This window comes from Ranitomeya variabilis, chromosome 1 (assembly GCF_051348905.1).
Source record: "Ranitomeya variabilis isolate aRanVar5 chromosome 1, aRanVar5.hap1, whole genome shotgun sequence".
In the NCBI taxonomy this organism is placed as follows: Eukaryota; Metazoa; Chordata; class Amphibia; order Anura; family Dendrobatidae; genus Ranitomeya; species Ranitomeya variabilis.
The window spans coordinates 1,052,395,267-1,052,418,216 of record NC_135232.1 but is presented as its reverse complement, the minus strand read 5'-3'; the positions used below and the strand labels follow the sequence as shown (position 1 = coordinate 1,052,418,216).

General features: G+C 43.1%; 1 protein-coding gene across 14 annotated transcripts in view; it reads right to left on the bottom strand.

The window, feature by feature from the left end:
- The window catches only part of FRYL (FRY like transcription coactivator), a 332,520-nt gene that overhangs the window by 154,161 nt on the left and 155,409 nt on the right, over nucleotides 1-22,950 (bottom strand). Inside the window, exon 1 of one of the 14 annotated variants that reach the window (XM_077279800.1) lies at nucleotides 13,112-13,132. The exons of 12 other annotated variants lie outside the window; for them this stretch is intronic. The gene's annotated coding sequence lies outside the window, so the exon portion shown is untranslated. Of the gene's footprint in view, nucleotides 1-2,529; nucleotides 2,673-13,111; nucleotides 13,133-22,950 lie in introns of those variants that run through there. One more of the 14 variants, XM_077279799.1, reaches the window with a different exon arrangement.

Genomic DNA, 22,950 nt, shown 5'->3' with positions numbered 1-22,950 from the left:
TTCACCAATGAGAAAAAGGACCAAACTTACCGCATTTATATGGAGTGGAAGCCATCATAAGCTAAATGATCTAACAAGGAACGGTGGGGCAGACATTATCCATAAGGAGAGGGCGCTGCTATTGCACATCTTATAAAAGGGGCACGGCTTGGTAATAAGAGACCCTTGCTCCATAGCCATGACGATCCTGCTCCTCCTCTAGGAGATCAAGGAAGGAGTATCCCTATACTATAGATGAATGTCGGCTGAACCCGCTGAAATTCGTGGGTTTGACTGTCGGTCTAATGTGTACGGGGCCAACCAATTGTCGATCACTCAGGTCCAATTTCGGACAGTCGACCACATTGTTCTCCCCGGTCACAGGCCAGCGTGTCAATCAGTGGCTTTCTCATAGAGAGCATTCATCCAAACGGGCGCTCCTGTGTGTGGGAGAGTCGGCTGAGGGGGCTGTTAGCCGAGTGATCGACCAAAGCATCTTTCGGCCAGCAGCCATCTAATGTATATGGCCGGCCTTGGAATCATAGCCTTGGTCCAGACTCACTAATCCCGGTATGAACAGCCAACAAGCGTTTCAATAAAAAAGTTATGTAACTACACACAAACATAAAATACAAATACTTTTTGCAAATTTGCTCTGGTTGGGTTTTAGGTGTCCTTCACATTCAACTTTGACGTGGTCTGTGGTCATTATTCAGCTGAGAGGAGCACAAAAAAGGCTGATCTAGAGTTAGAACCTCTCCCACCAGAATAAGCTCACTGACAGATTCTCAAATAACTCATTCTGCAGCCAGCAATACACAGTGCAACACTGAGGCTACAGAAGGCAAAGGGGGCAACGTTTCCAATGGAACCAAATTGGAAAAATTACTTTTAGACTGAAATACATGTAAGAAAAGAAAAATTAAGAAAATGACAATACTCAGCCAGCTTAAAATGCTCGATTGGGAGAGTAAATCGCTGTCATACTCCTCTAACATTGGCGTAACGGCCTGGAGAACAAAAGAATTCACACTGCCATATTCTTATGTCCCCAGCATCATCTGTTGGGGAATGGTGGAAAGACCCCCATACACATTAGACAACCAAAATCGGCAGATTGACAGCATAGAATGTCTGCTCATCCTTGTGAGACTCATTTAATGACAATGTATAAATCAAAACGATGCATTTTTTTAACCTGTGGTGCGTTATTTAAAACAAACAGCAGGTCAATTTTTCTGTATTTCTTTTGCAGGTTTCCCCATTGAGATCAATATGGCTAAACAAAAAAAAAAACACCAAAAATACGTGTAATTAACGCCTCATTCACAGTCATTTCTTTCTGCAAAAAATAAACTCAACAAAAACAAGCTACAGTATTCCTGAACGTTCCCATACCGCAGTGTTATTCCTTGGCTGTAATTGGGTGAGGTCCAAGATACACATCAGTATTTACAAGCTTTATCCATGTGCATCTATAGTTATACACGACTCCACCTCCCCCATGGATACTAGGTGTGCGAGTGGCTGATCGGTAGCATTGTGCACCTGTGCTGCTGCTGCCTTTATCATGGGGTCCGCAACATCCTGCAGTGCATGCAGGCCCGGACTGGCCCACAGGAGAACAGGACAATCCCCGGTGGGCCACACTCCACCTACACGAGAAACAGTTGAGTTGGCACAATACATTTGTTTCACAATGTACAGACTAGGGCAGCATCTCATCATTCATTTAACAAACAAGCCCGCTGATTATTAGATTGAAAAGCAGTGGGCCCCCAGAGTCAGTGCTACTGGTGGGCCCCAGAGTCAGTGCTACTGGTGGGCCCCCCAGAGTCAGTGCTACTGGTGGGCACCCCAGAGTCAGTGCTACTGGTGGGCACCCCAGAGTCAGTGCTACTGGTGGGCCCCCCAGAGTCAGTGCTACTGGTGGGTCCCCAGAGTCAGTGCTACTGGTGGGTCCCCAGAGTCAGTGCTACTGGTGGGCCCCCAGAGTCGGTGCTACTGGTGGGCCCCCAGAGTCGGTGCTACTGGTGGGCCCCCAGAGTCAGTGCTACTGGTGGGCCCCCCAGAGTCAGTGCTACTGGTGGGCCCCCAGAGTCGGTGCTACTGGTGGGCCCCCAGAGTCAGTGCTACTGGTGGGCCCCCAGAGTCAGTGCTACTGGTGGGCCCCCAGAGTCAGTGCTACTGGTGGGCCCCCAGAGTCAGTGCTACTGGTGGGCCCCCAGAGTCAGTGCTACTGGTGGGTCCCCAGAGTCAGTGCTACTGGTGGGCCCATGGCACTCCAGTCCAGCACTGAGTGCATGAGTATTGTGACCAGGTATTGCGGCATTTTTCCAGGATCGTGTTATTCCTTGCCATTACACACATTACTCGCTTCTAAGCTTCTGAAGGCCATCAATGAGAACAAAGAAAAACCACCAACTCCAACTTGAGATGGACTGATGAGAAATATAACACAGGAAGGCTGACAATTCCCTAGAGTTGTCTTTAAGGAAGGGTTAAGATAATGTGCTTGCATCAGAGGAAACAAAAGGCTGCATTACTTGCCTAATGTGCTGTGCGCTGAACACAACCCGCAGCTCAAGGGATCTATTAGGTATTGTTTATACAGCAAGATCAAGCGTGCGGAGCTCAGCTGACGAAAAATACTGCTCGCCTATATAATGAACCATTAATGGCCTCTGCACAGCGTAACCTTCAACCTGGATAATTGGCAAACGCATCCATCACCATCGTGTGCTACTGTAAAAGGCATCAGTGTTTTACTATGATGTCACAGAAATGCACACGGCAAATTGTTATGGTGTCCATGATAAAAGGCTTTCTGGCTTCACACCTTGGCCACCCTATCACCTAAGGGTCTGAATCGGGACTATGATCTCCTATCTTCTATGTGACAATTATTTGTGGCCTCATGCCTATGCATTTGCATCTTACCATCACATATACAGGTCCTTCTCAAAAAATTAGCATATAGTGTTACATTTCATTATTTACCATAATGTAATGATTACAATTAAACTTTCATATACTATAGATTCATTATCCACCAACTGAAATTTGTCAGGTCTTTTATTGTTTTAATACTGATGATTTTGGCATACAACTCCTGATAACCCAAAAAACCTGTCTCAATAAATTAGCATATCAAGAAAAGGTTCTCTAAATGACCTATTACCCTAATCTTCTGAATCAACTAATTAACTCTAAACACATGCAAAAGATACCTGAGGCTTTTAAAAACTCCCTGCCTGGTTCATTACTCAAAACCCCCATCATGGGTAAGACTAGCAACCTGACAGATGTCAAGAAGGCCATCATTGACACCCTCAAGCAAGAGGGTAAGACCCAGAAAGAAATTTCTCAACAAATAGGCTGTTCCCAGAGTGCTGTATCAAGGCACCTCAATGGTAAGTCTGTTGGAAGGAAACAATGTGGCAGAAAACGCTGTACAACGAGAAGAGGTGACCGGACCCTGAGGAAGATTGTGGAGAAGGACCGATTCCAGACCTTGGGGAACCTGAGGAAGCAGTGGACTGAGTCTGGTGTGGAAACATCCAGAGCCACCGTGCACAGGCGTGTGCAGGAAATGGGCTACAGGTGCCGCATTCCCCAGGTAAAGCCACTTTTGAACCATAAACAGCGGCAGAAGCGCCTGACCTGGGCTACAGAGAAGCAGCACTGGACTGTTGCTAAGTGGTCCCAAGTACTTTTTTCTGATGAAAGCAAATTTTGCATGTCATTCGGAAATCAAGGTGCCAGAGTCTGGAGGAAGACTGGGGAGAAGGAAATGCCAAAATGCCTGAAGTCCAGTGTCAAGTACCCACAGTCAGTGATGGTGTGGGGTGCCATGTCAGCTGCTGGTGTTGGTCCACTGTGTTTCATCAAGGGCAGGGTCAATGCAGCTAGCTATCAGGAGATTTTGGAGCACTTCATGCTTCCATCGGCTGAAATGCTTTATGGAGATGAAGATTTCATTTTTCAGCACGACCTGGCACCTGCTCACAGTGCCAAAACCACTGGTAAATGGTTTACTGACCATGGTATTACTGTGCTCAATTGGCCTGCCAACTCTCCTGACCTGAACCCCATAGAGAATCTGTGGGATATTGTGAAGAGAAAGTTGAAAGACGCAAGACCCAACACTCTGGATGAGCTTAAGGCCGCTATTGAAGCATCCTGGGCCTCCATAACATCTCAGCAGTGTCACAGGCTGATTGCCTCCATGCCACGCCGCATTGAAGCAGTCATTTCTGCCAAAGGATTCCCGACCAAGTATTGAGTGCATAACTGAACATTATTATTTGATGGTTTTTTTGTTTGGTATTAAAAAACACTTTTATTTGATTGGTCGGGTGAAATATGCTAATTTATTGAGACAGGTTTTTTGGGTTATCAGGAGTTGTATGCCAAAATCATCAGTATTAAAACAATAAAAGACCTGACAAATTTCAGTTGGTGGATAATGAATCTATAGTATATGAAAGTTTAATTGTAATCATTACATTATGGTAAATAATGAAATTTAACACTATATGCTAATTTTTTGAGAAGGACCTGTATATGAGCCCTTTGCTACCCCACTGACTGTATCTTTTGCCAATTTAAACTGGGGTACTTAATGAAATTGTAACTAGCAACTTTTACAAAACACATCCATGTATGTAATAACATTTTATTATGATGGTAACGATGTTCTCTTTTTCTTCCAGAGTCGCTTATATTAATTGTGGAAGCACTTCATCCACGTTACCTGGAGACACGCCATAGCACTTATAGCCAATTCACAAGACACATCTTTTCTCCTGGAACGCACTATGCTATGCTGACAACAACGGCCATCCTCTTCTGGCTAGATCACTTCCAGTTACTTGCCCCTGCCACTCATTGGCTCTCGGCCGTTCCCATTCTCTCCCCTTCCTTATCTCTAGCCCTGTCCATCACACTTTCCTTTTTTTCCCTTTTTTTTCACAACCTCCAATGCCACTATTGCTCCATTTCTCTATTTTTACCGATAGATTTCATTCCACAATCAGCAATTCTGTGGGTCCACGCGCTCCCTCACATTTATCAACTGGTACGTCCACTGCCACTTTCCTAGGCTCCATACTTTCCTTACTTATGCTGTGGTCTAGAATTCTTGTCATAGTCAGCTATTTTCGATTATACTTTAGGTTATTTCATTTGACCATTGTTTTCCATTGTATATACTTTTGTTATTTCATGCACTTTGTTTATTTTTTTATTTTTTGACCCGGTAGTGACTGATGAAGGTTCGGATGTAGGACCGAAACGTTTCTGTTATTTTGTGGAGACCATTAAATCACTTGTCTTACGTTAAGTTGAGTGCCGTGTTTTTGCTATATACCATGATAAAAGTGTGGCCCTCCAACTGAACGGCAAACTATAGGACATCATCAGGTCTACTTACCCTAGATTAACCAAAAACATTGCATGGAAAAGACTAAAAGAAAGGTACTCAGAGCGCCACTTCCAGATCTACTGCACCACCTAAGGCAAGCCTGATGTAAGTGAACAAAGCCAAACAATGACTTGGAGGCTCTGTTTCTGTGTAATCAGACCGCTATGTTGGTTATTAGTACTGTACACTACTGCAGAAACTAACTTGTTGGACAAAGTAAAGGTGTCAAGTCTCTTCATAACCAGGGTAAAGAAGGAAGGAAGGATGTAATGAGACCTACAGGACTCGTCTTATTCTCATGGCTCATTTTGGTGCACTTATCGGTCTACTTTTAAGGTCTACCATGGGGAATGAGTTAGCCCGGTCACTAGTAGCAGCTCAGCCCATCGTCCAGAGACTCTTGCAATTCTTTAGGCTAGCTAGCAGGAATTAGTAGACTTGGAGTGGCTTCTCACCAGCATTGATAACAGTAGGTGGACAATAAATATAAAATATATTTATTTCTGCTACCCACGCCCACCTAATGTGATCAATGCCGGTGAGGAGAAGCCTAAAGAATTGCAAGTCTCGGGACGATGGGCTAATCTGCTACGAGTGACCAAGCTAACTTATACCCCATGGTAGTTCCTAAAAGTAGACACCGAAATGAGCCAGAGTAAGGGTATGTGCACACGTTGCAGATTTTGATGCGGAATCCGCAGCGGTTTTCCCTGAGTTTACAGTACCATGTAAACCTATGGAAAACCAAATCCGCAGTGCACATGCTGTGGAAAAAACTGTGCGGAAACGTCGCGTTGTTTATTCCACAGCATGTCAATTCTTTGTGTGGATTCCACAGTGGTTTACACCTGCTCCATAACAGAAATCCGCAGGTGTAAAACCACACGTGAAATCCGCACAAAATCAGCAAAAAAAACTGCAGTAAATCCACGGTAATTCCGCAGGTAATCAGCAGTGTGGTTTACCTGCGGATTTACAAAAAATCAGTGCGGAAAAATCCGCAGGACTTTCCGCAACGTGTGCACGTAGCCTAAGACAAGTCCTAGGGGTTTCATTACATCCGTCCTTTCCTCTATAGCATGGTTATCAAGAGACTTGTCCTGCAGCATCTTTAACAGCTGTACTTTGTCCAACAAGTTATTTCAGCTCAGAACGTCCACCAAATATGTTCAATTACCCCCCCCCCCCCAGAATAAACAGCAAGAGGCGCTATAACAATACTTGGGCATTTAAAAACAGAATGAGTAATGAGCACAAGCTTCTGGGTGATCTTACAAAAACATTTAATTGTGGGTCAACCTCTTTAAAGAGTTGTTTTCCTACAGAGAAAACTGTAGCTTTCTATGAAGGCTTCATACATTAGGAATTAATTAAATAAATGACAATACAATGTGCAGTCTAGTTTAACTCTTATATGGAGAGAGCAGAACAACTATCAATATGAAATTGGTGGATGTACTACACCCAGGATCTCATTCAACCAAGCTCTACCCAGTGCCAGCAGAAGCTGGATGGATGGATGGATGTTAGCTGTTGCCACTGCCGGATACTGCTGATCCGCTCCTATTCAGACAAGTGCGGATCTGCAATACAAAGTGGAGTCAACCAGAACAGCCGATGTGTGGTGGACAAGGAGAACAGCCGATGTGTGGTGGACAAGGAAAACAGCCGATGTGTGGAGGACAAGGAGAACAGCCGATGTGTGGTGGACAAGGAGAACAGCCGATGTGTGGTGGACAAGGAGAACCGCCGATGTGTGGTGGACAAGGAGAACAGCCGATGTGTGGTGGACAAGGAGAACAGCCGATGTGTGGTGGACAAGGAGAACAGCCGATGTGTGGTGGACAAGGAGAACCGCCGATGTGTGGTGGACAAGGAGAACAGCCGATGTGTGGTGGACAAGGAGAACAGCCGATGTGTGGTGGACAAGGAGAACCGCCGATGTGTTGTGGACAAGGAGAACAGCCTATGGGTGGTGGACTAGGAGAACAGCCGATGGGTGGTGGTGCCCAGTGTTGGACCCTCATCGGTTAAATAATCATGACCTATACTAAGGCTAGGCAATCAGAAGAAAAGTAGTAGAACAAGTGGCCTTTAAGTGTTATGATGGTTAAAAATAGAAAAAAGTCCAATGTGGCAATTGCATAGTCCAGTGTAATAGTAGCTTTAGCACTTGTACGGTGTAAATACAGGCTTTACAGGACAGATAAGGATACATAAACCCAGAAGCAAGTCACATGCTTCCAAGTAAAGCAGAAAACATAATAAAGCAACCGGCTATAAAACTACAGCGTAAATTAAAGTAAATGTTCCAAGGAAAAACCTTGTAGGATTAGCAATACCAGAACATAAACATAACCGCAGAACAGCAAGAATTGTCTGAGGATCAATCAATCCCCTGCAGATCCTGACACAGTGAACACATAACAAGCCCCAGCCCAGCGAGCGTGCAGGATAACAGTTAGCAGAGTTTGGAAAATACTTGAGTGCGCTTCACCGCATGATGGTTTATAATCCAGGAACAAAGATGCATCCTATTAAGAACATGAAATCGTATGTCTCTCTCCCTGCTCAGGGCCAAATCTCCGCAGGAATTGCACAACGCATTTTAATTCAATCAAATAAAATGGGGAAAAATAGTTTAGAAAATCAACTCGGCCTTTCAATTACCAAGCAAAATATAGTCAACTCACTTCTACTGAAAATACGAACATCTATGGGACATGGGCTCCCTCTAGCATGGATGTGACTTGACCTTCATCAGGGTCCTTGCAGTACTGCAATAGTCCGGAGTGCAACCATAGGCACCACCAGTACAACCAGTGATTGGCCAACTGTGATAATGGAGTACCCAGAGCTCCCCAAACAGCTCATTCGCATGTATATAACTACATATAGGCTATGTACACATTCATAATCAGTTTACAGTATGTAGTCTCAATTACTTTAAAATAATGAAAAAATGGATGCAACCTGTCTTAAAGAAATCCAACAGTTTTCAATACATCTCCATGGTTACCGACCACTACCCTATGTAATCTAACACAGAAGTGATAATTTCTTCCAAGTGTCTATGCCTGCACACGATTAATAGGTCACCAAGTAAAAGACGAATAGAAAGGAGCATGACACCAGGAGTTGTCTGGATAGGAGCTTTAGAAATAAAGTGGTAAATAAAAAGGCTTCGTTCACTACTTGGATAACTCTAGTAAATACTGGCGCTGTTCCAGAATGTTGGCACCTTGTCTCCCCAAAGATCGCGTAATGTTGCAGGAGCCCTGCAGGACATCAGCCGTTGCTAGTGAACTGCTGCGCTCTCACTTCCTTCTGATGAACGGTGGACGTAGCGACAGCACAGCAGTCCAATATTATCCACCAATTTGTCCAAAGGAACTGAGAGCAGAACATTAGTGATGAGCGTGTATACTCATTGCTCGGGTGGTCTCCGAGTATTTGTTAGTGCTCAGAGATTTAGTTTTTGTTGACGCAGCTGCATAATTTACAGCTGCTGGACAGCCTGAGTACATGTGGGGGTTGCCTGGTTGCTAGGGAATCCCCACATGAATTCAGCCTGTCTAGCAGCCATAAATCATGCAGCTGTGTCAAAGAAAACTAAATCTCTGAGCACTAACAAATACTCGGAGACCACCCGAGCAACGAGTACACTCGCTCATCACTACAGAACATCTCAATTGTGATGGCTGATTATTTGCAGGGCTCCATGGCATAACAATTTTGCATGAGTATTGGGAACACCAGACACAGATATTGATGAATGGTGTACGTACGAGGGGCGAGTATGAGGCATTTATATTTTTCCAGTAAAAAAAAAAAAAAAGAGGAACCAGTTTTTATAACATCGAACTCTATGGAAGACGGATCTATGAAATAGTTTGATAGAGGGGTTATTGTGAGCTCACCACGCCACGTCATCCAATGTTGAGGGTTGAGAGCTGTATGTCGGATGCTGGTCCTGATGGTGAAGTTCAGCCAAAGTTCTGAGGACTATGACTAAGGGCGCTTAGAAGCCAGAAATGAGTCAGATTTTATAGACAATTTTTGGATTCCATGTTTTTAATGAATTTTGAATAAAGCATGAAACAATTTTTACGCGCTGGCGCCGCTGAGCCTCCTGCATGTTTCCATGTACAGCCTGGGTCAGCTCCTGTAGGCGGTCCCGGAATTCCAGCACATAGGGTACAATAGGTACACTTGGGTGAAGACCTAGGTCCCCGGGAGAGACAGCAGGCGGAGGCGTTGTTGAGGCAGCGACACAGGATGTTTTCAGGGAGACCAGGGTACACTCGCCTGGCACAACACAAGGTTGAGACCCAGGATCAGACCCCCCTGCGACAACCCCCCTTCCGCGTCCCTGAGTCTGTACGAGAAGGGATGCGACAAGAGATGTTGCGTTTAGGGGTCACTGAAGAGTCAGATAGTCCCTGGGCATGCCCCGTAGTGTTAGTGCCCAAGAAGGATGGGACTACATGGTTTTGTGTAGACTATCGTAAGCTCAATGAGAAAACAGTGACGGATGCGTATCCCATGCCGCGTGTGGATGAGTTGTTAGACCAGCTGGCAGGGGCAAAGTATTTGACCACCATCGATCTATGCAAAGGCTACTGGCAGATTCCCCATAGTCCTGACGCTATTCCTAAGTCGGCATTTGTCACCCCGTTCGGCTTATTCCAGTTTCGAGTTATGCCATTCGGGATGAAGAATGCCCCGGCGACCTTCCAGAGGCTGGCTGACCGGCTTCTGGATGGTCTCCAGGACTATGCTTGTGCCTACCTGGATGACATCGCCATCTACAGCGCGACATGGGAAGAGCATCTAAATCACCTAGAGACAGTATTAGACAGGATCCACAAGGCCGGAATCACCCTGAACCCAAACAAGTGTCACGTGGGCAAAGCAGAGGTTCAGTATTTAGGGCATTGGGAGGGAAGTGGTAAACAGAGACCAGAACCAGCCAAGATTGAGGCCATAGCCAAATGGCCCACCCCACGCACTAAAACCCAGGTCATGGCGTTTCTAGGGACAGCGGGGTATTACAGGAAATTCGTTCCCAATTACAGCAGCATAGCCAAGCCCCTCACTGATCTGACCCGTAATGAAGGTCTGCTGCACAAAGTCTCCTCTTAACAGTTGTTGTAGAGATGTGTCTGCTGCTAGAACTCTGTGTGGAATTGACCTGGTCTCTAATCTGAGCTGCTGTTAACCTGCGATTTCTGAGGCTGGTGACTCGGATAAACTTATCCTCAGAAGCAGAGGTGACTCTTGGTCTTCCTTTCCTTGGCCGGTCCTCATGTGAGCCAGTTTCTTTGTAGCGCTTGATGGTTTTTGCAAATGCACTTGGGGACACTTTCAAAGTTTTCCCAATTTTTTGGACTGACTAACCTTCATTTCTTAAAGTAATGATGGACACTTGTTTTTCTTTACTTAGCTGCTTTTTTCTTGCCATAATACAAATTCTAACAGTCTATTCAGTAGGACTATCAGCTGTGTATCCACCAGACTTCTGCTCAACACAACTGATGGTCCCAACCCCATTTATAAGGCAAGAAATCCCACTTAATAAACCTGACAGGGCACACCTGTGACGTGAAAACCATTCCCGGTGACTACCTATTGAAGCTCATCAACAGAATGCCAAGAGTGTGCAAAGCAGTCATCAAAGCAAAAGGTGGCTACTTTGAAGAATCTAGAGTATAAGACATATTTTCTACTTCACACTTTTTTGCTAAGTATATAATTCCACATGTTAATTCATAGTTTTGATGCCTTCAGTGTGATTTTACAATTTTCATAGTCATGAAAATACAGAAAAATCTTTAAATGAGAAGGTGTGTCCAAACTTTTGGTCTGTACTGTATGTGTATATTATATATATATATATATATATATATATATATATATATATATATATATATATATATATATATATATATATATATATTTATTTATATGTATATATATACACATACATACTGTATCACCATTAATTCCATGGTGCTGCTCATGAGAAAAGGAGTAACGTACAGGGTTATAGATATCGTTTACAGTAATCAAATGTACAATGACAGACCGGTACAGAGGGTCCGTCATTGTAAATTATATATCACGGCGGCTCAATCCCACCAAGGACAACATCTGCAAGGAGTTTGTATGTTCTCCCCATGTTTGCGTGGGTTTCCTCCGGGTTCTCCGGTTTCCTCCCACACTCCAAAGACATACTGATAAGGAATTTAGATTGTGAGCCCCATTGGGGACAGCGACGATAATGTGTGTAAAGCGCTGTGGAATATGTTAGCGCTACATAAAAAATAAAGAATGTATATATATATATATATATATATATATATATATATATATATATATATATATATATATATATATATATATATATATATATATATATATATCTATCTCAGTGTCTGTATAACTTTTTTGTTAACAGATTGCTGATGATTACTGGACATGTGAACAGAGCCTTAGTCAGCTTTGGTTGCAAATAGGTTTTAAAAGAATTGGGTGGGTCGCCTGTACAGGGGTCTCCGCAAACTGATAAAGTGTATCACAAATGACCTCTACAACCCATCAATAATTGCCAAGCGCCAGATCATTATTAGGGAACTTTTTAGACAATGTTCACCCTTCACAAAACACCCCAGAAAAGTGACTTTTTAAAGTCATTATTGCATTTACTAGACATACAACAACTCCCCTAATTTTGCCTTTTCCAACTTTTAATACTTTTCATTCTTTTCTATCATTACTCTCTATAAGAGGCCTTATCTTTAAGAACTGTCGGTCATAAATGCAGGCCTTCTTGTTAACAGCACCAAGCGCTCAGTTCTCATCTCACACGCTGCTCTGAAAAACTGAAAGCTGAATAGACTGGTTCTGTGAACCAGTTTTATTAATAATTCCCCAATACTGTAATTTTACAGTCTCATAATTCAACATCTCTGTATTTTTCTGCCTAAAAACGTACAAGGAAAAAATATCCCTACAACATGAATAAATTAACTCCGGTAGAAGCTCATTCCAAATCTTATTAGGGACATGTAAAAAATATTCTTAATTAAAATGTGCAACAATTCAGTTCCCCTTGAAAATCAGACACAAACCTCATCTCATGAGAACACACCTTTTATCTGAAGCGGCAGACGCTGGCATTACAAGCCTGAATAAATGCATAACTGAGTAATAAAATGACATCAGACACTGCCAAAAAGTAAGGCGGTGTCATCTAAGCCTCCTAGGAGCTGCCATAGATTTGCCCCCAAATTTCTGCCTTTTTCTAGCTGCTAATATATCTAAAGTTGTAGGTTTTGCCAGTTTTCCATAGCCACGTTCACGTTTTGTCACACTTATCAGAACAAGAAATGTGTCAATTCCCTTTTAGGCTTAGCTCATCCCAAGAATTGGCCGAAACTGAATGAATGGTTGGAGGAGCTTTAAAGAGAACCTGTTAATCTGATCGACCAAGCAAAACCAGGGGCATGTTGCTATACTGCAGGTCACAAAATGCCCCTGGGCCAAGTAGTATAAGAAAAATGGCTTCAAACTTCAGCCATTTGGGAGGTGCAGCAGATGGACTAGTCCTGGTCTCCTGCCCGCGAGCACACCCAACTAGATCTGATGGACAAAGCAATACAGATGTGTGAAGGAGAAAATGGCTAATGAAATCAATTATTAAACCTTATATAAGTCAGTTCAGATATGGTGTAGCAAGATGGAGTCTATTTCCTGATCAGCAGCGCACTGGAAGGAATCTAGAATGCAGGAGTGAAGACACTGGACACTGGAATGGACTGAATACCATATATGGAAGTGAAGTTGGAAACAAAGTTGGAATGAACCAATCAGAGTGACACTAACTATTCAGAAGTTGTGCGACCTCCCCCGTTTCCTGTTTCTAGTATCTTCCTTTGTTCAGAATAAAGTAGTTGTGTGTAAGGGTACTGTCACACAGTGGCACTTTGGTCGCTACGACGGTACGATACGCGACGTTCCAGCGATATCCATACGATCTCGCTGTGTCTGACACGCAGCAGCGATCAGGGACCCTGCTGAGAATCGTACGTCGTAGCAGATCGTTTGGAACTTTCTTTCGTCGCTGGATCTCCCGCTGTCATCGCTGGATCGGTGTGTGTGACACCGATCCAACGATGCGTTCGCTTGTAACCAGGGTAAACATCGGGTTACTAAGCGCAGGGCCGCGCTTAGTAACCCAATGTTTACCCTGGTTACCATCGTAAAAGTAAAAAAAAAAAACGTACATACTCACATTCCGGTGTCCGTCAGGGTCCCTCGCAGTCTGCTTCCCGCTCTGACTGACTGCCAGTCGGAATGTAAGAGCAGAGCGGTGACGTCACCGCTGTGATCTGCTTTCACTTTACGGCGGCACTCAGTCAGTGTGGGAAGCAGACTGCGAGGGACCTCACGGACACCGGAATGTGAGTATGTACGGTTTGTTTTTTTTAACTTTTACGATGGTAACCAGGGTAAACATCGGGTTACTAAGCGCGGCCCTGCGCTTAGTAACCCGATGTTTACCCTGGTTACCCGGGGCCTTCGGCATCGTTGGTCGCTGGAGAGCTGTCTGTGTGACAGCTCTCTAAGCCTTTGCTGAGAGAGGAAGTGTGTATCTGTCTGTGTATCTGATACATTCTTAGCCTCTAAGCGCGCACTCAGCTTATATTTGATCAGGTACAAGCAATCATATAGATCTCACTTTAAGAGATCACCCTCACAGATGGATGAAAAACTAGAAACTTTGTGGAAACTGCAATGCATATGGTTATCTGCGGTAAAACATTACTTTTCAAAAGGGTTTTGCCTCATTTGCCAAATTTACACCTCTGTCCATATGCCCTTATTGGGGTGAATAGATGTCATGGAGGCATGTCCAGAGATTCTGAATGGCTGCCATGTAATATTTTACCCTGCAGAAACCAATGCTGAGAAATCGGTACGGCTGCAAGTTTCCTTACAAAACATCAGCTATTGCTAAGTCTGAGGAAAAAGAAAAATAGAAAAACTCTTGCATGAAAGCAGCCAATTATAGTGAAACAATCCCTTTAAATGACTCATTACAATTAATAAAATTATATTATAAAATTATATTATATTAATAATACCAATCTATAAGGGCTATTACTTCTTTACAACCCAAAGACTCATCTTTAAAACTTTAAGGGATCACGTTTTATAAAATTAAAAATACATTGAAGGTATAAGAAAATCATCCACTAACAGGAATGTAAAACGGAGGGAATAACCTCTCACTGTAAAGGCACACCGCGATCTGGCCATAAGACCCTTACAGGGAACATATAGCGCTGATGATACACAGCAGAAAGCTGAACATGTTGATGTATAAAGTTGTGGGATAAGATTCAGTATAACTTGCTCCTATTCATCCAAGTCTCCGCTCACTCTGGGCTTAGGAGTCCAGTGGGCGGCCTTGCTCAGTGACCGACAACCATTTTTGCATCCATTATTTATGGAGACCACCCAATTGACTCCTAACCTTACTAATCAGCAGTGATATCAATCACTAGGTCACAAGTTCTAACAATTCATCTCCCACAAACAATACATCAGTCTATACAGCTCCTCTTGCTCTGTAACAGGATCCAGCTAAAGTAAACAGATTTTTTATGCTGACATGCTCCCTTAAAAAGGGGGGATTATGGCATGTCACAATGTGCAGTACATGTGTTGTGTGACATTGTAGGGCATGAGGTGTGTGTTGAGAATGTATGAACCTGAATGGCTCCTGTAAGAAAGTGACAGACCCTTGTATTCTAAAATTAATTTTTGCAGATATTACAGTACGTGACCAACTGTGTGGAGTTGTATAAGCAATGTTGCAAATCACTAAAGCCCCCAAACACATTAGACCAACGTGAGCGTAACCTGCTGGTTTCAAGTTGCTTGGCCGATGCTGATCAGAAGAAAAATGGATCAAGCATGTCCAATTGCAACATGCCCGAGCTTTTATTTTTAAAGATCCCAAGTTGCAACTGAGAACACATGAACTTATAGCCAAACCAAGCATGTAGCTGTAAGGAGCAGCAGACACATCATGAAGGTTAGTGACGGCCTTTAGTATTTATACAGTTCTTTAATGGTCCGTTCGTTCACAGTGGTTTAGCTATGACCTTGGTGGAAGGAGCTTGAGGAGAAAGGAGGAGTGCGGTTGGAGATGGGATAGGCATTTTAAGAATTCTACTAAAATACCCAACAAACAGCGTTTTACAATTCACTGAGAACAGTTATAAAGTGGTACAGCATGAAAAGAGGTTCCGTGGCTTCAGTACCTGACAAAGCTCCATTACAGTAATATCACTTACAGTGCATGGTACTGGATGTAGGAAGACCCTAAACGTCCTGGAACTGAAATTCCAAAATTTACATAACTTACATAAGAACAACTACAAATGTTGGCCTTTCATTCTACTTGGTACTCAATAATTATGGATGGGTGCTCATACTATGCTAGAAGTCTGCTCCGTAGTACACCTCCAATATTAAAGTTCACTGTGGGGAAACTACATCATATAAATCTGTATAAACTTCCTCACGAGCTTTCAGATATTATTCTCTTAGATTTTTTCCCATTTTGTTACTTGTTCTTCAGTAGAGAAATGTTATCACCCACCGAGATCGGAGCAAGTAATATTTCTAGCCCTCGTTAATGATAACTCCCCAATTTCAACAACTTCTGCCCATTTTTTAGCCTCTTCACGAAAACAATATGATCATGCATAATAAACACTAAAACTATCTAACCACAGATATCTGTATGTTGGGTAATATTGCCAAAACTGAAACCCTAACGACGGAGTAAATGCTAGGGTTACCACCTCGTCAGAAAGAGGACTTTGGATCCAGTAATATGATTGCAGCCATAAAAAGACGGGTTGTATAATTTAACAAGAACATTGGTGGATGTAGATGAAAAGTGCACTGGGAAGATAAGGGGGTCCGATAGCCGCCTTACAGATATAGAAAAAAATAGCAAAATGATAAGGGTGAAACCCAGCAAGTATCTGAGACTAAAACTCCCAACTTGCCCAAGCAGATGTCTATCCTTTCCACGATCGCAGATGTCAGCAATACCCCACTGCATCGGGGCAAACGCAACTTGTGATGTACGCTAGAAACCCTTGTGCCACTAAGACGACACGCTGAACTATCAGGACACCACACAGAGCACAGGTTGTCAACTTCTCCCCTTTTTATTGGATTTCAGGGGTGATTTTTATATTGCACACTCCTGTTATTTGCCACAGGCGCGTTTGAACGAGCATCACTTGTTTGAAACAAAGTTGTTTACCCTCAATTTTGGAAAGGTACCAACAATTTTGTCTGGCCCATTTTGGGGGTTTTGAGTGAAATTATCTCCAATTTACCTTATTTTTTTCGTTTGTTTGTTTTTTTGAATGTTGTTCCAATACACAGAAAGGAAATAAACGTGTGTATAACAAAACATGTGTAATTTCAATAACTTTCTGGAATAAATACTTCATTTTCTATAACAATTTGGTGCCAACACTTTCAGCCATGACTGTATATAACAGACCCTACAGCCAGTTCCTGATACATTGTTCGATCCACGAGCGGTATGTACCAGTGGTTTGACTGCCTTTAATTTCAGCTTTGTTTGATACTTCCTGTTATTTGACTTTGATAACACTATTGATATAGTCCTGTGCACATTACATGCCTTTTTAGTGAGTTTCGGCATCATGTGTGTGTGGTTTTTGTTTTGTTTTTGTTTTTTAAACTGAACATTTTTCGCATTTATTGCAATTCTATCAGAAAAATCCGCACATAAAACAGGTTAGATTATTCTGTGTAAAAAAAAAATACTTAAATTAAAAAAAAAAAATAAAAAATCACAGTGCATTTTGGATATCTACAAATTCATCAACTTTGATGGAACTGTAAGACATTTTCTGAGCAGTTGGACAACCTCTTCTCATACCACACGCTTGGCAACGATAAAATGAAAAAAGCTTATACTCCCCTCCCGTGCCAATGCCGTTCCTGCCGTTGTAGGCGCTTGCAGGCCTGGGGCTCTCACACAGTTGTTAGGACACGTGGTGCCCAATCAGCGCTGGCGTCACTGTCTCCGCCTTTGTACGAACTGAACAAGAAGTGAGAGAGCAGCCACAGCGCGGACTAGAAGGCGGGGACAGTGACGCCAGCGCTGATTGGACGTCGGACTCATGTGTCACAACAACCACACGAGAGCCACGGGAACGCGAGTGCAGACACCACGGGAACAGCGCCGGCAACGGAGGGGAGGATAAGCCTTTTTATTCTATGAGGGCCAAACATTTAAAATAAGAAGGTGTTGTCCTAGTAGTGGATGACCTCTTTAACCTTAGGGTATGTGAACAACATCTTTTTACCACGTTCTGTCTATACACAGCCGCTTCAGAAAAATTATAGCAACCTCGTCCCTGTAGTTCATAACCATTTAGAAACAACAATACTAACGTTTTACCTCAGGAAGAGTTCAGAAATCAATATTTTGTGGAATAACCATGATTTTTAATCACAGCTTTCATGCGTCTTGGCATGCTTTCCACCAGTCTTTCACACTGCTTCTGGCGCCAAAATGTAAGCAGTTCTTCTTTGTTTGATGGCTTGTGACTATCCATCATCCTCTTGATTACATTCCAGAGGTGGGGTTCAGGTCTGGAGATTGGGCTGCCCATGACAGGGATTTGGTGTGGTCGTTTCTTCATTTTTGCCAGAGCTGTATATGAAATATCACCAACGTCTGGATGGAAAGCCATTCACCTTCCATCGCTCAGCTTGTCCTTGTCTTACATGGATGTAACTTATTTATATAAAAAAATTAAAATGGTAATATTTTGTAGGCTGCGCTAATAACATTTTCAGCCTCATCAAATCACCAGATACTAATTTTGCAGGATTATATTTTACCCTATATTATAGGCCACTAATATTTCATACTCAAAAACTAAAATCCAGAAGGGAACACCGAACATTGGTCAAAAAAATCAGTGTGGGACATTGCTTAAGAAATAAAACACCTTTATTAGACAACGGGTGGCAATAGGTGGCACTACATGTAGCAGAGTGCCCGCACTTGTATAAAAACAATAAATAGATGCAGATGAAAATGATGTTAGAGTAAAATAAATGAAAAATAATAATCGAGGGGGACCACAGGGGGGTGATGAGGTAACTGAACAATGTCACAAAACTGGTCAAGTATAATCTCAAATAGCAATCAATGTATAATCAATATCCTAGTGGAAAATCAATGGAATGAGAAACATATTAAACCAGAATAATATGTCTGCCGCTGCATGTTGCCTGGAAGCTTGCATAGACAAACTGGTGCAATTGGTGCCGACAATCTGATCACATACAAACCGACATTGGAGTCATATGTGGAGGATAGGTGTCACAAGGAGAGGGTAAAAATGATGCTAAAAAAAAAAAAGACATGCACTCAGAAGGTTAGTATATACCTGTAAAAACAAGAGTGAGAATGCATATACAGCAAGGGTATATACTTAGCCTTAGTGTGTGCAATCAGACTATGTAAATATCCAGGCAGCGGAGGTTACCTGGTGGGTGGCCCATGGTCCAAGTGCAGCGCACACCCCGACGTGCGTTTTGGAACAAGTCCTTCATTACATGTAGTGCCACCTATTGCCACTCATTTGCTAATAAAGGTGTTTTATTTCCTAAGCAATGTATCACACAAATTTTTTTGACTAATGTTCGGTGTTCTATTCTTGGTTCTTCACACTATCCTGAATGGTCTGCCATTCAGTTCCCCAGCACATATAGGTCATCCTTCATTAACAATGATGTGTATAGTATTCCTTAACCTTGTATATACACTCACCGGCCACTTTATTAGGTACACCATGCTAGTAACGGGTTGGACCCCCTTTTGCCTTCAGAACTGCCTCAATTCTTCGTGGCATAGATTCAACAAGGTGCTGGAAGCATTCCTCATAGATTTTGGTCTATATTGACATGATGGCATCACACAGTTGCCGCAGATTTGTCGGCTGCACATCCCAAAGATGCTCCATACAAGGCAGGATGGATCCATGCTTTCATGTTGTTTACGCCAAATTCTGACCCTACCATCCGAATGTCGCAGCAGAAATCGAGACTCATCAGACCAAGCAACGTTTTTCCAATCTTCTACTGTCCAATTTCGATGAGCTTGTACAAATTGTAGCCTCAGTTTCCTGTTCTTAGCTGAAAGGAGTGGTACCCGGTGTGGTCTTCTGCTGCTGTAGCCCATCTGCCTCAAAGTTCGACGCACTGTGCGTTCAGAGATGCTCTTAGGCCTACCTTGGTTGTAACGGGTGGCGATTTGAGTCACTGTTGCCTTTCTATCAGCTCGAACCAGTCTGCCCATTCTCCTCTGACCTCTGGCATCAACAAGGCATTTCCGCCCACAGAACTGCCGCTCACTGGATTTTTTTTCTTTTTCGGGCCATTCTCTGTAAACCCTAGAGATGGTTGTGCGTGAAAATCCCAGTAGATCAGCAGTTTCTGAAATACTCAGACCAGCCCTTCTGGCACCAACAACCATGCCACGTTCAAAGGCACTCAAATCACCTTTCTTCCCCATACTGATGCTCGGTTTGAACTGCAGGAGATTGTCTTGACCATGTCTACATGCCTAAATGCACTGAGTTGCCGCCATGTGATTGGCTGATTAGAAATTAAGTGTTAACAAGAAGTTGGACAGGTGTACCTAATAAAGTGGCCGGTGAGTGTATATAACCAGCTTCGTCCCGTTTGCATTTGTTCAAAAACTAAAACGTGAAGTGGAAAAAAAATAGATCAAATTCACAGCAGAAGAAATAGTCTAATCAAATATATCCTACATGGTACACTGAAACATTCAGATAAATGTCACTCTTGTCTACAGCACATGAGCAGACTACCAGAAACTGATCAGTATGCTTATATCAGTTTCCTGGTGTAAACGTGTATACTATATTATATACTGGTGTGTGTGTATATATGTGTATGGGTGTGTAAGTGTATACACTGCTCAAAAAATTAAAGGGAACACAAACAACACAATGTAACTCAAAGTCAATCACACTTCTGTGAAATCAACCTGTCCAGTTATAAAGCAACACTCAACACATCAGCAATCAATTTCTTCTGCTGATGTTCAAGTGGAACAGACAACAGGTAGAAATGTTAGGGGTTGTCTTGCTAATTGCTGATAAAGGAGTGGTTCTGCAGGGGGTGACCACAGACCATTTCTCTGTTCTCATCCTTTTTTACATTGATTTCACCCTTAGAGGTACAGTAGCATGAGGTGGTGTCTACAACCCACAGAGGTTGTTAAAATAGAGAAGCTCATCCAGGTTGGCACATCAATGCGAGCTGTGGCAATGGCATGGAGGAGATACCAGGAAACAGGCCAGTACACCATGAGTTGTGGAGGGGGCCGTAGGAAAGCAACAAACCATCAGCAGGACCGCTACCTTGTTCTTTTTACAAGGAAGAATAGAAGGAGCAGCGCCATGCAAAATGACCTCCAGCAGGCCACTAACATCCATGTGCCTGCTCAAACTGCCAGAAAGACTCCATGAAGGTGGTACGAGTTCCCAACGTCCACAAGTGGGTATTGAGCTTACAGCCCAGCACCGTGCAGGGCGATTGCATTTGCCAGAAAACACCAAGATTGACAAATTCAGAGTTCTTATTATTATTCAGAGTTCTCTAGAATGTGGTATTTTAGTGCTCCCTTTAATTTATAGAGCAGTGCATTATCTTGTCACCTTTGGTACAATTTCAGCTATAGACTATGGATCAAAAATGTTTTTGTTCTTAAAAAAAAAAAAAAAAAGCAAAAAAAAAGGTTATCTTTGTTTTACTGAATTTCCAAGTACATGAAGAGTAGATGGGAATATTTCATAATTCAACTAAATTTGTCAATTCATTTTGCACAGGTTTTGTGTGTCTTATTAAATGTAATAAAACAATGGACAAAGTTGGAGGGGGTGGTGGGCGGTAATATTTTCTTAGTAACATACGCTGCACTGAGCATGAGACGACGTCAGATCTCCAGAATATTGAGGAGAAGTGGAGGTGTCACTTGCCATTTACATGGTCACCGCACTCCTGCTGCCCGGCTGCTCCGAGTCCTGGCTCAGAAGTGGTTGTCTTCAGCAATCAAGCACCACAAAGTGGATTATGCAATGTGGCAGCACTATCGACCCTGCAATTGGCAGCAGAACTGCAGGAACCGTGGCCCCACTTCTACATCTGAATTGACCCTCGCAGTGCAGAACATTATGCGGCCCTCTGCATTACTGCAGCTCCTCTTATTGGGGGCACATGCCAAAACTTTTACTGGGTCATTTGAAATCTAGATGTTCAACCAACTGGCGCACACTGGCGGCCATATAACACATGCACCCTTTATGACGTGCCTGGCACAGCACCCTGCACGTATCTGCCCCCGCAGCCAGCTCAGCCGGCTTTCATCCACAGCACTAATCATTTTATGGAGTCATTATGCTGAGCAAACAATGGAGGTTTCCGTGCACAGGACCAGACACCTGCCTTTCCCAAACCACCTGCATGTCAGATAACAAGCTCTTTATAACGCAGATCACAGACTAGCGGCCTTTATACAAGCGGAGTCTGTGCCCGATAACGCCAGACAGGTGCTTCATACAAATCACCTCAACTACCAGTCTGTGGAAAGGTCATGAAGCCGACGCTCAGGTCTCCACAACCGACCTCTTTATGGGGATATTAAAAAGAGACTTAATGTCTTACTACTGAATGTCAGGCATGAAGACGTCCATCATCCAGCACAATTATAGTGACGAAGGAAACCGACAGGAAAAGGCCAAGACAGGAGCAAATGATGGATGTCCAGAAGTCAGAAGGAACTATTGGGAAGCAGCAGCGCAGCAGACCCTCAGAGGCACAAACTAAACCATCCAACTGAGTGGGAATTAAAATCCTTGCAAATGAAGGCATTAATGTCATAGAGCAATTAATTGTATGTATTTAATTTTAATTAATTACAGATTATTTCACTTCAATGTTATATTATAGAATTATTCTCAAGAGGTGACTTTTCAGGCAGCAGAGAGCCAGCACACTGAGCTGTGCACAGAATGGAAAATAGTGACCCCAAAAATGTGTGTGATCAAGCACATATGTGTGTTATATGTCAGGAGAGAGAGTCATGCAATGATTAGGTCACCAGGAATAACTATTCTGGGGCAGCAATAGCGGAAAAGAAGGAAAAGTTCTGCACGCGGCTCCATGTAAAAAAAGGACACATAACGAAAACCAGACAAACCTTATAAGGCTATGTGCACACGTTGCGGATTAGCCTTAGGGTATTTGCACACGCTGCGGATTAGCCTTAGGAATTTCTGGTGCGGATTCTGCCTCTTGGCAGAAAATGCAGCTGCGGATTTGTCACGTTTTTTTGTGGGGATCCGCAGCGTTTTTGGTACGGTTTTGCTGCGGATTTT